The following is a 15,284-nucleotide window of genomic DNA, read 5'->3' on the forward strand; positions in this document are numbered from 1 at the left end:
CCTGTTGAAGAATATATCCTGGTAGCGATCAATTCTTTACACACCTCAGTGTCCGAGACCTTTGGCAACTTTTTTATCAATAAAGACTGTCCTTAATGAATTTAAAAATATACTACTTTTTTCCTAAAGCATGTTCCTTCTGGACTGTTTCAAATGGCTGTCTACTAGCATTCCACCAAAGTATATTCTGTCTCTTTGAAAGGGGAACTCATAGTTTGTTTCAGCTCCAAGGACAGAAGTTTAACTTGCTTTTTTGATTCCCAAGAACAGAGAGACAGACACTGTTTGTAGAAAACCTCCATAGGAAATTTTCTATTTGGTTTCAATTTACTGAGTTTAAGTAGACAGTCTTCTCCATCCTTCCACATTTACTTTGTTGCTATTCAACTGTCAGTGTTTGATCTGTCTGGAGTTGATCCTCCTCTTCTGAGGATGTGTTTGTTCGCTTAGTTTTTTACAACAGCTTCCCACACATGAAGTGGATTACTTAACTTCAGTACGTGACTCTCTCCTTGGCTGCATGGCATTCACTCTATAACCTTAATAGCACATCTTGGTGGTTTTCTTAACTGTTGTTCACTTCTTTACAGAAATAAAAATGCTACACTAAACAGTTTGCTTAAGAACAGCATTGAGATTGAAGAAGCAGACTTGTATTAACTTTCTAAGCTTTGTCACTAATTTTCTGCATTTCCCACAGTCACTTAAAGATATTTTCTCTTAAACTTTGCTAACATCTATTGTGAATACCCAGTAATGTATGTAAAAATAACAAGACCAAATATAACCTTAATTGCAGTTCCAAGATTCAAGGTTCTTCTATAATGCGAACAAGTAAATAGCTGTCTACAGAAACAACTGCGGTAGGGCTTTGGGTGGGGGGGTTTTTTGTTGTTTTAATTAAGGCCATTCCCATTTACACCAGAAAAACTCTGACAAAAAATTAAATTAAAAAAAAATAAAGAAACAAAGAAAAAATATTAGAAATACCTGTGGACGACAAGAGAAATTTTTTTTAAAGAAAAGAACTATCTTCTGCTTTAGTCCTTTATTTATATAGAATATGGCTTTAAGTTAGCAACTCACAAGTGTTGCATGTGCTGTATGAAACAACACTAACAATTACCCCAATTTCAAACAACACTAGTTGAATATTTTAACTGTCAAGAACACAAATGCGCTGTGGCAGCATACAAAGCTGCAACAAATATTCCTTCCAAAATTCACTCCCCTATGCTATGTAGCTCTGCATATTATTATCAAACAAGACCACCATTATTTCTGAGATTTGCCACAGAGTCTAAGTACTCAAATCTCAGTGTTCCTATGATGGTTCCTTTTAAAGTCTTGCTCTAAACAATTAAGGTTGGAAAAAGATTTCCAAATCCTTGTGTTTGAACAGATAACAAGACTATCACGATGAAGATCAGAAAGTAAACTCCCACTTAAGGAACACTGACAAACATGAGTATTACAAAGGACTAAAGAGCAAATTATAACCATTTTGTTGCCCTAATTTTTGTTAGTCCACTGAAGTATAAAATTCTTTAGTCAAAGAATTTCAGGAAAGAAATGGATTCTTAAACAGAATGGTGGAGAAAAAAACAAACAAAAACAGGATTATTTTTCTCTTAACTCTAAGTTATTCAGGCCATTTAATTACACTCCTTTACGGACACATCCATTTTGATGATAGTTTCTTCTGAAACTTTACTTTAGTTCTGGATCTTAACGCCCAGAACTGAAGTTAATTAATAAGACAAGATGTTTTAAAGTCATGGCTCATCCAAGACAGAGAGTCTGTTGGTTTTGCATCTCAGCAGAAGAAACGTTGCTGTAGGTTTGCTGCAACATGAGGTAACTCTTGTGCAATTTGTCTTTGAGCAGATCAGAAAAACATCCAACTACTGACGGAAGCTGGCCATCGTAACACTTTTACAGGATTTACCTCATGCAAATCTACTTTCTTTCAGCATCAGATATTTTCTCATCCATTCAAAGTGTTGCACAAAGAAGTGGTAAGATTTCTAAAGACCCGTTCTTCACAAACCAACCAGTCTTTTTTGAAAGAATGTCAGAAGGAAAACAAGAGCTGGTACTGCAACATCTAGCGCTAAGAAAGGCAGCGATGAACTCTAACCACTGCTAGTACTTGCAATCATGGCAAACTGCTGATGAGCAGATATGGGGAAAGGGCATAATTAGACAGTACAGAGGAAAAAAATTTTACCAAAAGCTTTCTTACAGTTTGTCCATACAGACTCTCATCCTCTTGAGCTTCCTTTCAATCCAAGCAGATCTCAATAGCGGATGACTTAACAATGACAACACTCTCTACTGAAAAGACTAGAAACCTCTGAGGTGATTCCCAGCATTTCACCCTTCCCTCCTCCCCCAGGGCCAGACCACATAAAAGAAACAAGGGACAGCTGGGACCAAAGACACTTAGGTATCTCTGAACATTTGGCTCCCATGCAGGGACACCGACCGCAGACTACAGCACGTATGACTGATGGCGAGGAGACTTCCAGTATTCTAGCAGTATCTGATGGAAAGCTGTTTTTGGAAGAAAAGTGCCTTTGAACATAACAAGCAAAGTTAATCTCATCTTTTTATTAACTTTGGCACAGTCACAAGCTTTCTGAAAGTAAACTGGTTTTATTTATCAACCCAAAGCAGATGAAGAGTTTCCTTGATTTTTTTCTTTCTGGCAACTCCAAGTTTCACCAAATGGTAATACCACCAGTATCTCACGCTAGCTGCAGCGCGGGTAAACAATCTTTCAACCTCTCAAACACCCCCCACACCAAAAAGTACACTCACAAAGCCAAGCATCTTTGTATACCCAGCACAGCTACTTTATCCCTTTCTGCCTCTCCCTCAAATTAAAACTTGATAATACATGTGAAGAGCCAAAGATCTACAGGAACACAAAACATCAGAAGGACAAAAATCAGCTAAATGACACAGAGGTTAGAAGAAAATTGCTGATAATGAAAAGACATTTATTACCAGGGAAGCTGGCTGCAAGGGAGAAAAATTAACAGTTGTGCCTAGGAGAAAGGGAATTTTTAACCAACTAGCTATACCATATTAAAGCAAGTGCATTTTAATTTGATCTAATTAATAGCTCTGTTTTCCTAGTTCCTGCAAACCTTAGCAGTTACTTAAATCAGGAGCAAGACAAAGCAGATAATACTACTTGCTTGTCAGTGACAGGCATACATTCAGAGTAATTTATATTGAAAGAGGTAGAGCTAAACTGCTAAACTGTGTCATAGAACATAGAAAAAGGTACCTTTTTTTTTTTTAAAAGGTAAGCACCCCCCAGACTATTTATGAAATACTTGTTGAGATTAAGATGCAACAGAACAGGAATGACTACCTTGGGAAAAAGTGGGAAGTAATTTCCTTAGTGTTTTATTATTAAATAAAAAAGAAGAGGACACAAGATGTCCATTCACTTTAAAATTAATAAAACATTTTGATGTGGGGCTATGAATGCCTGACTTTCACAGGACAAAGTCTATACATATTGATTTCACAGAACAGGCTTAAGTTCATTTATATGCATCAGTGTATGAGCCACTGCAGAGCATAACCCCACCACTATTTTCAATTCAATATTGGAAGTGTGCTCTGGAAATACAATGCAGCAGAAAATTATGTTGTGTCTCATAGCCTCTCCTTACCTCAGCCTTGCTGTTCTGAAAGCCTAGCAGATGCTGGATGTCAGTGAAAAATCAATTTTCCCAACCTTTTTCAACATACCGATACTGAACTCCACAGCTACACCGTGATCATTCAGAAGTTTATAGCTTGCTCATACCATTTAAATGACCAACTATTTAGATGAGTGTCAATACAGGATGCAATTTTCATCTTTAAATGCTTCATCAAATTATCAAGCTGAAAGAATTTGTAAATGCAAAGGGATGATAAACATCTCTCTCATAGGCAATAGACAAATGTTATGCCATCTCATTTACTCTTTGCTTACAAAACTGTACCTAAGAAGTTAGGTTATTTTTGAATAGAGGTAAGAATGTAATCAGTAATACTGTAGTCTCATAACTACAATGTAAGTTAATGTTACATATAGCACTTCCATCCAGAATTTCTAAGACAAAACATAATAAATAGTGTCCATCAATAAATACGGAGATTGCAACATCTGGAAAAGTAGGTATGGCAACCTCTTACTGGTAGTGCAACATCATTCAACTAAACCTTAGAAACTATTAGACACATACAAAAATAAAAAGTCACAAAATTAAGACACAGCATGATAATTAGAGCAGAAGTGTTTTGCTTTTAAACCAAACCACTTATTTTCAGGAACTAAAAAGGAAACTGTTTTTCGAACGCTTAATTTTACTCTGTAACTAATATTCCATATTTGCTTAACTATTTGTAAGCATTAACATAGGAAAGCTTTATTAGAATTTAGTAAGCATGTCACATTCTTTTGAATAAATGCTAAGAAAAGCTTGATCAGCCAGGCAAATCTTATTTCATTGACTTTACATCAACCAAAGAATAATATTTTTACAAATATTTCTTATTCCCCATCAGTGGTATGTAACACACTGTATGTATCAAATAGACACCATGTCAGTGCTGTACTGTAGATAAAAACCTTATATTTTTCCAACCTGTCAGAGTTACTACAGTACCTCTGTAAGTAAGTATATCTTAGGTATTCTTGCAAGGTATGGTCTAATGTGTTTTGGGGAAAAAGAAGAGATAAAGTCTATGAATATGCCTGTAAAGTATTACATTCTCCTAGACAACCCTGCATGCTGAGAGTAAAGGAAGGAATATTTCATGTCAAAAAAACCCAACTCCAAAACATTAAAGTACAAAACTAGGAAGCAGTTCCTTCTATTCTGAAGACTCAAATATTTGTATTATGTGCCAAAAACGTTTTTTTAATATCTTTAAAATATGGACTTCAACATTATTGCTTTTTTCCAACCCTATTATTGAATGCAGTCATTATATATGACTTGCACAGCGAAATGATTGCTAGATTATTTATACAGGCTCGAGGAGACAGTGAAAGGAAACAGGTATCACCAATCTCACAATACACTCCTTAGTAACACTAGACTCACAGGAAAAAAAGGAATTTTTTTTTTTTTAATGTTCTGAGAGGATTTCCATCTATGCTTCAGAGAAGGAGTAGATGTTTTTCTTCTCTCTGACACAGCCTTGAAGCCCAAAACTGTGGGGTCAGAGTAGCACAAGCCTTTTCCAACCTATTCTCCAGGCTTCCTGTCCATGTGTCTACATAGAAAATTGACTCTTTTTAATATTTATTTTCCTTTCCACTAAAACAGGCATTAATAACAGACCACTGTCTGAAGGTAATCTAATGCAAAAGATTATAGGCTGGCTACTTGAAACATCAGTATACATCACAGCTAGAAGCAATACGTTATTTTAAGAAACCAACATATATTGGGAAACACATTTACAAACTTGGAAATTAGTTTACCATTTTGTGGATTAATTTTTTCAAACCATTCATAAAATGTGTTTCCCAAGATTGCTTGGATAAAAACCTGACTTATTGCTTCCATAATTGAAGTTAAATCTTAAAATCTAGAGTTGTTACTGTTTCAAAAATCCGTATCAAGACTTCTACAACAATAATTAACATATTATTTCTTGCTATGTGATGCTTCCTCCATATCAAAGAAACATACACCTTTAATATCGGATTTGGTTGCAAACTTTCATGTTTGAAATGGGAACCCCATTCCCAGGTTTACATTGATTCAGTTAATTTCAACAAACATCTTGATTAATTAAGATTAATCACACACCCCCTCTCCCCAATTTTTTTTAATATCTTCCAAAACATGTTGAATGAGCATATATTTGTTCTAGATATACTAGAATAGGGGGTAGGGTCTGGGGGGTAGGGTCTCGGGGGGGGGGCAGGGGTAGGTGGTGTCGTGTCCCCCCCCCAACTGGATTTATATATTTTAAAATGTTTAAATATTTTAAGATGTTTAAATATCTTTATATCTAAATAAAACTTTAAGTAAGAAATTAAAAGGAAAATATCTCCTGCTTATGAAAAAAATTCATTTGTCAAACAGAAATCCTGAAGTCCCAAATTATTGTTCTTGCACAATTCATTTTACAGTATACAACCGAGCCCATTTTGCTTGGAGGAAGAAAATTGATAAAACAATTAAAAACTTAACATGCAGAACCAGAGCAAGTTTGGAAAAGCTAATAACTGCAGAATGAGCTTTCACCATAAGTAGACACAACCAATGGAAACAAAACTTCATGGCAAACAGGACTGAGTTACAGTGAATATAAAAGTATGAAAGTTTTACCAGAAATCTGTCTCCACAGGGATACTATGGAATTTATTTAGGTGCACAACCACATTTTCTTAATCCATCCTATACCACTTAGTTTGATAGTCAAATCATCCCTTGCCTCTACCTAACATTCACTATCATGTTTGCAGTGGGTTTCTGGACCAGGCTGATCCTTCAAATTTTAGACAATTTTAATTACTTGCTTTTTGCTTTACCTGGTGTTCTGCTTTCCTCCACTGCAGCTCTTACTTTGCTCTGAAAACCCATGACTCTAGAGACTTTTTACTGTAGTCATATAGCTGTCCTTGGCAGCCGTTCACTTGCCTAATCTGTCATCCACTAAAAAAGTCAACCTTTTCTGTTGATCACCTTTCACACCAAAGAAACTCTGAACGATGCATTCTGTCTTGAAAATAGTCTTCGTCAATAAAATAATCAGCCAACACTCGAAATCATCTCGAGAATGGATAGTCACGTGATTTTTCTAGTACAAATATTGCAATATCATCAGCTTGTTTAGTTTTATTCAATATTGTCAGATTTGCAATTACTGCATTTTTTTTATATATATATATTTGCATTCTATATCATATCAGCCGCAAATGCTTGCAGATTGGAGCATACATAACCAACTGAAACAGCAATTACTAACTGGCAAATCAGGTACCGATGGCACTACGGATCATTCATACCGTACATAGCTTTACGGGACTGGCTACACCTTTGTGCCTTTTTGGGTGTCACTGAACAAATACTAAAACCATTAGCTTGTGGACTCTTCGTGTTTCCTTGAAGGGAATTTTATTTAAAAAAATTACCCACTTCTAACGGAATGGATTGACTCGGGTGTTCATCCACCATCACGAGTATCTCGGCAAGTTTAGTGTGACTGCCACGGGCTTCTCAAAGGGAGCTCCAACCACTGATTAAGGCAGAGGAATTACACAGCCATTTCAAAAGCTACAGTTTAAGTTCAAATGCTAGAAAATAAGGCAGAGAGAAGTTAAGAAAGAAACACTGGGGCCCTAATTGCACTGAACCTTTTAAAGACCTTTTTAAGTTGTGAAAAGGTCAGCTCCAGAAAAAGGTATTTCCCCCCCCAATTGCGGTTACTGTTCTCCCAACTCAGATGATGCACATGACCTACACACCACCTCCCCATTTCTTTTCCCCTTCGCTAAGAGCAATAAAATCCAAGAGCAACCAACCAATAAACCCCACAAAACACACACATGAAACACCTTTGCCTTCAAAAGCCTTGTTACATTTTACTGGCATCTGGAAATGGCCAGGAAGTAATCAGTTCTTACGCTCTCCTGTGACTAAAACACAGAAAGGTTTAAAACTGTGACTTTAAACCTGTTGTGCTGACTACTTTGACATCAGAATACAGACTAAGATGAATTAGCCCACGCTGAGTTTGATGTCGAAACAGCACTAAATCTTAGAACAGGTAAGTTGGTACTGCTGAGCTATTTCGGGTATAGCAGAATTCTAGTGCTGTACTGCAGCGTGCACCTATTCTCCACTGGTTTTAATCTTGTCTTGTCCATTTCGGGTATTACAGAATTTTCTCCAAGCTATACTGGAAGCAGTTTTTAAGGGACAGAATTGCACATTAATGGGTATGCCACTTTTCAGCCACCCCAATTAATAAAATAAAACAAAAAATTAAAAATTGTGGCACACTTTATTTAAACAATGAAATAGCATTATTAATGAAAAAGTCTGTACAGCAAATGTGTCACAGAAAGAGAAATCGGGGTTATAAGCAACAGACTCGCTACTTCTGCTTTCTTAGCAAGGTCTGGAATAATCAGTCACCAGCTTTGCTTTCTGTGGAATATTAGGAACAACTGATTTTTAATTACAATAACACAGTGAAAAAATGGAAGCTAGACCTTTTGCTGTTAATTTTTCCAGCTATGTGAATTGTGGTCTGTGCATGGAGAGACACAACTATCTCAGATGAAGGTTGCCGTTTTCATGTTCTGATTTTTTTTTTTTTTTTTTTTACTTTTAGGAAGAAGCATATTTATGGATAAATTCTTGAGATTTGTTTTACTAGCCACCTTACATAGCAAGCTAGTAGGCCTCATTATTTTCTGTTCTACGTGGTATCTTAAAAAAGCAAAAAAATATAATAATATTAATAAAGTTAATAAGTTGATAATAAGTGAGCTACATATTGGACCAAGATAATATTTAAAGTAGTAATTCATTAAGGCCACAATACTGCAAATGGTACGCACATGTCTAACTTCACCATCACGCGCTATTTGTCTGAAGTAAATGTGACAATTCATTCAAACTAAACATCTGCTTGTCTGCCTGATGAGCACTAAAAATGTTTAGACATCAGTAAAATCCAGAACTGGCTAGTTACTGAACAAAATAAGGAGCTACATCTTATTTTCCTCAGTACTTCTGACACATTGCAGGTGCTCTTTGACTAAGCTACTACCAAAAAAGTGTACCCTCCAATTGTGCAGTGGAACAGCTTATGTGGCATGCAAAAAGGAAATTGTTTTGCAATCATCATGAATTGCTGAGGCATTCGTATTACACAGCAATTACAGGACTTGAACAGAGAAGTTAAAAACAAACAAGGCAGCAGAAAACCTGCATTTAACTTCAAAGTGTCAGAAGCAGGTAAAATGCAGACCTTCAGTTTTAGGTGGAGCGAGAGCAATTTAGTACAAACACCAATATAGCTCTTCTTTAAGTGCTCTTACTCACTGACATCCTTTTAGTCTTTATTAAACCCAACTGTGATGATTTCCTTTGTCCCTGAAAAACTGGAAAAGATTGATTTCTCCCCTCCCCGGCCCTTACATCACCATTTAGGTCTTTGATAGATAAAATGCTTCCCACAATATTGCTTAAGCATGACTGTGTCATTATATATATTTCGTAAAAACTTCAGGTAGCCTAATAGCAAATACTGAAATAAAAAGTTACTGAAACTGAATATTAAAAAGAACAGCAAAAGTTCATTAATAATACCACGTGTGACACCAAACCAAAAAAAACTTTACCTAGTTAATGGTTTTCTTTGTATAAATTTTTTATGAATTGCTGCAATACAAATTACAGATAAAGGAGATTAATGTGAACATAAGAGTTTATGCACTGCAAATACTTGCACACGAGAGAGATGTCAGCCCAGGGTTTTGTTCACCTTTGAGACGGAAGCAAACAAAAGAAAAACATTTAAGTGTACACGTTAAAAGTAAACCCTCTAAAATAGCTGGTAATTACTTGTATTTATCTTGGAAATACCTAATTAATAGTAATAAAACAGTGATAAATTCAAAGTGGTACAGTATCAGGTAAAAGTTCTTTATAATGGAAGTAATATTCATGGTGAAGAGTTTTCTTCTCCACACAGAGAAACTGCTTGACAATTCTAACTATCACACCCAGCAGCATTAACCACCTGATTACTGCCATGGATATTGCCATCAAAACTAAAAATATGGAAAGTTATTATCCACTGTAGTTACAGTAACATGCATCACAAATGCCAGTTTCCATGGAAATAAAATATACGATACTACTTTCTAATGCATACAAATCATAACTCTTAGATCTCACTAATGGGCTTAAAAGTCACACTTTAGAGGGCTTAAAAAAGTTACATTTCTGAAGGAAAAATGTTGGAAGCGCTGCATTATTCATAGGCTGATTTTATTCTGGAGCAGAAGGGTTTTTTTAGCGTGAGAGCAATGTTAATTGCAGACTTACACCTGGAGTACAGTGCATCTTCTAAAATGAACAGGAGCTTCATAAATATTCCTCGCCTGGGAATCTTCAGGAAAACGCCGGCATTTGAGACAGGAGCAGAATCGCTGCTCCGAGGAAGATCCCAGTGCTGCCAGCGGCGGTGGCAGGGCCGGGGAACTCCTCGCCTGGCAATCTTCAGGAAAACGCCGGCATTTGAGACGGGAGCAGAATCGCTGCTCCGAGGAAGATCCCGGTGCTGCCAGCGGCGGTGGCAGGGCCGGGGAGCACCGGCAGTCCCAGGAGAGGCCAAAGCAGCAGGCACAGCGCTGGTCTTCCCCCTCTGCCCCAGCCCTGCAGCCCTTACACTACCCTCAACTCCATCAGGATTATCAGATTAAGCTTTGTACCAAAATTGAGAAAATCAAGCAATATCATTTGACTTACTAAAGATGCGACATATTTAAACAGTTACTTGCACAAGAGCATGCAAGAAGTATGTAAGAGGCTATACTCTTACAAACCATTACCATTTGGGGTTATACAAATTATACTCTTATCGATAACATTGTCTAAGCAACAGGGACCTCACATGTATCAATGTAATTATAAAATTTGAAATATCATAGGATTTAAGTGAAGCGTTTGTTAATATCACAGGATTTAAGTGAAGTGTTTGTTATTCCTGCTCTGCATAAACATACGATCTTCCTGACAACTGTTAACATTTCTCATCAATATTAAGGGCTAGATGGCTGTTAAAGAAAAGCACAAGCCTGAATAATATCCTGCATGACCCGATCATTTTTCAGACTCCTACATTCCCACAGAACTAGCTAAACCCAAAGGAACTAAAGCAGATGTAGTAAAATGATTCATCATTATAACAGCTCTTCAGAGATTAAATAGAAGATCCATCTGTATCAAAATTAAGTTCCTGTCATAGACAACTCCCCAACCCCACCTTTTGCCTGGTACAACCAGAAGATCAGTTTTCTTCCGAAATTCTACATTGCCAAGAACACAAAAGATGCAGATTTGTATCTAGCTTATTCCAAATAATTACTGTAAGAAGGCCAAGGTTTTATATATAATAATCTTTCTTTACTTAGAACAGCAGCCAAACCATACTTTGTTTTCAATTAAGTTCTGGACAAAACGCTGCAGTATAAACACACAACTATATAACCAGTAAAGATTTCCACAACCGTACATCTATTTCTGGTTATTTTGTTGAACACATCACATCAAATCAATTTGTTTATGGTTATAGGGCACAAGTCGCTGCCAGGCAGTGAAACAGCAGCTCGGTGTCACATCTAATTAGTAGCACCAGGACAACGGCACACCTAGAAGCCAGATTTTCATACCGTTACCGTTTATCACTTATAAAAATTGCCACAGTTATTAAACTGAGAAAGATCTTTACACCAATGAAGTCAAATACTGACAATTCTCTTTGCAAAAGAAATCAATACCTAGCGACATTTGTTTTGCACTTGAAAAATATCCTAGGATTTTTTTTTTCTTCCCCCCCAACACACATAAAGATCACTTCCCAATATATCCAAAGAACAATTTAGAAACTGAATGTTAGCTGTAAATAGGAATCAACATGCTATCTAACTTTGCAGCTGAGGTTCTATAAATGCTTCATGAAGATCCAAAGGTCTGAATTTTTCATAGGATCATAGAATGGTTTGGCTTGGAAAGGAGCTTCATGTTGCAGCTTTCTCTCCATGTAATCAATGTGATCATATAATTGTCTAACAAAAAAGTAGGATTTTTTTCTCCACGATAGTTAGATATTCAAGTGACAAGAAAACAGAACTGGTATCGCTACTTAGACAAAGATCTGAATATCCTCCGTTTCTAGGCTATGAAAAAGCTTTATTACAATGGATGTCCAAAAACCCAAAGAAACAAAACCCACTTAGGTATGCCACACTGATTGCTGTTAAATATTTTGAGACTGGGATTGTGCATTATGACGAGGCTTAGTCCGATTCTGGCAGAAATCTCTCCCCCCATGTATTTCCGGAGGTAGCAGAACATAGGAGTTCTCCGGAAAACAATTTTAGACCCCAAACCACTAACACTGAAGCATGCAAAAGTACTACAAGAAAAATACTCTTCCAGAGACAGCTTACTAGGAATCAAAGGAAAAATAAGTTACAAGAGGACCAGGACACTACCCATAAGATAATAAAAGTTCATTAATTTTGACTTTTTTTTTTTTTTCTTTAAAGTATTTCCTGGCTCAGGGAAGTAATATATACCAATTCCTTATTTCCCTATCGTAAGGTAAGTGAAAGAATGAATAGGAAATTATGTCAAGCTTAAAAACTTTTTACTTCAGCACTCACTGTAACTTCATATACTCTGGTTTTACGCTCTACTTTTAAATTCGCAACAGATCTTATTGATAGCTAGTGAAATATAGAAGAAAAATGCCCAGTAGATTCCATAATGCAACATATTTATTTCCCTTTCCGCCTTCTCTGCCACCAGAAACAAGGCTTGCTTGAGACCCCACCCAATTTCAAAGAATTTACAACTCACCCCTCATTTAATTTAAAAATGAACAAAGAATTAGTCAATACCATAGAATGTCTGAGAAATAAATATATTTAAAAAAAATCATACTGAACAAGGTGTGTGGGGGAGAAGACCGTCAGATGCACATGCATGATAGAAGCTTTCCTTAAGTAGATCTTGCTTGTTTACTTTAAGGTGGTAAATATTTATCCTTCTACATATTACAGGGATGGAATCTGCATCAATTCTGAAACCACAAGTTATTTCTTTGATTTCTTGACTTAAGTATGAATAGTTCAATTTATTTAATAATTTGAATAAGCTTTCTCAAACAAAAAATTGAAAATTGCATGCAAGAAGTTGATGAAAACATTATGTGATAATATGAATACCTGATATCAGGCCATGGTACTGTACTTTCTTGACCATCACTGTAAGGCTGTTGGTGGAACAGCCCCAAAAACGTCACTGTTCAGAAATGGCACATTCAATACTAAGTATTCAAAGTCTGAGGTTTCTCTTTTAAATTCATACTTTTTTTTACACTTCGGTAGAGATCGCCATCCACGTATTGCATTATATTCAGAGAAAGGTATGAATTGTCTTTTGTGCGAGAGAAAAAAGACAATTTGGGGAGCTAAAAAAGCAAAGCTGTAAGTGCAGTGCTTTTTTTTTTTTTACTTGAGTCCATTAGCCTGCAATGCCAGAAGAAAATCATAATGCATAAACATGTGCGTTCATCCTGCACAGCTTGCCCTTCTTGATGAACTCTTGAAGTTCACAAAAATAGCCTTTGACTTACATACTTTAATACCATTTGAAGAAGAGCATGAAACCTGAGGTAATTCTAGACTGCTAAATCATAAAAATACCAAAATGAACCGTAATTTAGATATTTTCAGCAGAAGCATCATTCATTTTTTGCCATTTTCATACAAGGACACATTTCTGAGTTGAACTGGAAACAGTATTTTGCATACAAAGCAGTCCAAGGTTAAAAACAGCATGCAAGGATCGTAACTAATACATGATGATGAGATCAAGTAATATGTTGCTTTATAATTATTGAAAGACCTATGGTTTTATTACATAGGGAGTGAACAGGCTTGCTTCCATGGTGAATAGAAGGGGTTTTCTTAAGGGACCTTCTCCATGGCAGCTGATACTGCTGTGGTTCACAGGGATAAACACAGCCCTGATGGGGACAAGTGGCAAGATCCACTCCTGCCCAAAGGTGAGTGGAAAAGGACCAAGGTGGTCGCCCAGTAGCACCCTTGGCACTCCCATGGCAGGAAGACCCTCTGGGCAGGCAGGCTGTCCTGCTGGGATGGGTGTCCCCACTGTGGTGTGGGGCCCGCAAGCCAGTTCAGCCCTACAGAAAACCAGAACTTTTTACCTGGGCTTTTTGCAGCTCTACATTGTTGGGGGAACAAAATAGCAAAGCTCTAATGAGGACACGGGACTAACGCAGGGACTAGAGCCAAGCTGGACCACATCCTTCGTTTAAGTCTCTGCCTGGTTAAATAAATTTTTTTCAACAGAAGTTCAAACCCAGAGATTTTACGTATCACTGTGCTTTCTTCAAAAAGTGTTATACAGGCACATAGATATTCATAGGAGTATAAAAAGGGAGACATATCTAAATTAATAAGATGAGACCCTTTGAATAACAAGACACTGAAATGGATCTCAAACTTATGCCTCTAGACTTAAGTGATGCTCACTCAGTTGACATAACTGCCTCAACCCAGCATAGCTAAATACAATTTTCTGAAATTAAGTAACATAAAATAACAATACTAGAAATAACCAGTTAAAAAATTAATCCTTACACTAGATAAGACCCCTAGCCAACAGTCACATTATACCAAATATTCAAGATAAATGGCAGCAATACTCAGAGAATGGAACTAAAGATATTTTTGGGGAAGGGGTGAAGTGATAGACAGATACTCAAAAAAGCATGTCTGCATGAACAGTCCACTCGTTCAAGTTCTGCATATCAGCCATACTCTCTCTCTTATGGAAGGCATTGCTTTAAAGTGTCTCTGGCCAACTGATAATTACTAGCTGCCTGCTCATTCAGCATTCTCAACTGCTATTCTTTCTTTCCTTAATAAATGATATGAAGAAATGTATGATACCTACAGATACATAAAAGGATGACTATACACTTCAAGTTCATGATCAATTTGCAAAATCTTCCCTCTTCAGTAATAGTAGGTTAATCATTGCTCTCCTATTTTGGGTTTATGCTGTTGCCTCAGTAGAAATTCAACCTTTAACAAAATATAAAATCTATCTGTTCTATTGACAATAGAATTTATACTCCTGCACTTTGCATCTAACAATACATAACACTTGAAGCTTACCTCGTGATCTGTAGGACTGCTAGACACCAGCCACCAGGAAGCATATAACAAGAAAAAAATAATCTAGCTTTCAAAAGAATGAAGAGGAAAAACTCCTTTCAGAAGTTGGTAAAGTTACTCTCCAACTAAACGTAAAAATAAAAAATAAGAAAGAATGGCAAGTTTCAATGTCAAAGATTTATTTTCTGATATAGACAGAAGAGCAGCAAGAGGAAGGAATTCGCTTGCACCTCTCCTGTTCTACTCCAGCTTTGCTGGAAAGGAGGCCCAAGATACAACCAGTCAAGACCCATACAGCATCTTTCCC

General features: G+C 36.6%; 1 protein-coding gene across 1 annotated transcript in view; it reads right to left on the bottom strand.

Moving 5' to 3' along the window:
- The window catches only part of PDZD8 (PDZ domain containing 8), a gene marked incomplete at its 5' end in the record, with an annotated part of 63,349 nt that overhangs the window by 5,562 nt on the left and 42,503 nt on the right, over positions 1 to 15,284 (bottom strand). The window lies entirely within an intron of this gene.

The sequence above is a fragment of the Phaethon lepturus genome, unplaced genomic scaffold (genome assembly GCF_000687285.1).
Source record: "Phaethon lepturus isolate BGI_N335 unplaced genomic scaffold, ASM68728v1 scaffold10283, whole genome shotgun sequence".
In the NCBI taxonomy this organism is placed as follows: Eukaryota; Metazoa; Chordata; class Aves; order Phaethontiformes; family Phaethontidae; genus Phaethon; species Phaethon lepturus.